Consider the following 1,141-nt stretch of genomic DNA (forward strand, 5'->3'; position numbering starts at 1 on the left):
AGATAGCTTGAAAAGTAACAAAGAGATATCGATTTCATCAAGCACTGAAGAATAATCAGTAAATAATGTTTATGTCGTAACATAATTGTTTGTGTCCGCCTCATCAATATTAAATGCTACAAAACTATTCAGTATTCAAAAACAATAATGTTAATAATGGTAATTTTGCTTTCATCGACTGACAACCATTTCCCCACAGATAATTTTGCCATTTACTAAATCGAATGGACTCATTAAGGTGAAATTGTATGGGTTCGAGACCTGTGTTCTAAAAAGCCTGTTTCCAAACAATCCGAAAGCAATTTCTTTTTAATTTATTTTAAACAAAGGCACATTTAAGCTAAAGACTTGGTTTGGCAGCTGTTATCAACACTGAGCTACTAAGGTCACCACTACGCACAAGCTGTTATCAATGCAAAAAAAAATAATGCTTTCACCACCACCTACCAAGGGGTGGAGGCCTCCGATTGCTCCAACGAATACTAAAATCTAAACATAGGTAAGCTTCTAGGCTACTAGGTACTTACATCTCGTGGAACAGGGTAGGTATGATGAACGATCTAAACAACAAGGGAGCAGCAGTACACGTTTCGAAGCCTCGCGCCTTCACCTTGCCTGCTATTTGGGAAGGCACAGGTTTTCCAATCGGCCGCGTGCAGTGTTGTCGGACATCCAACGAATTGAACACTTTGTGTTGTACAGTTGCAGGTTGGAGGTGCTCGTTTCAAGCTAGTAACGGGGCACACGAGAAGGGGTGCAGGAATTTCAACGAAAACGATAAACACAGCCCAATCATGCCTGCAAACTATTGATCACACAATCAAAATCTTGACACTTTCAGCTACCTTTTGGCGGTAAGCAAACAGAGAAGCGGTGCATTGTTTTGTGTACACTACCCTGCCTAACAACTATGCAGCAGAAGAAAGGTCAGTTTTGCCTCTGCCGCTTTTTGGTGGTTTTGGCTGCCGCTCTGATTATTTACTGCGCTAGCTTGGTTGCTCGCTTTCCCAACGCCTGATGACAGTTATCAGTAATGTTGTCACTTGCAGGATGATAGCACCTTCATATGGGCGTAGATGTGTTTTGGCAGAATGAATTGTGTTATTTTGAGTGTCTAGGCTCAACGCGACAAACCTCTATA

This window comes from Uranotaenia lowii, chromosome 1 (genome assembly GCF_029784155.1).
Source record: "Uranotaenia lowii strain MFRU-FL chromosome 1, ASM2978415v1, whole genome shotgun sequence".
Classification (NCBI taxonomy): domain Eukaryota; kingdom Metazoa; phylum Arthropoda; class Insecta; order Diptera; family Culicidae; genus Uranotaenia; species Uranotaenia lowii.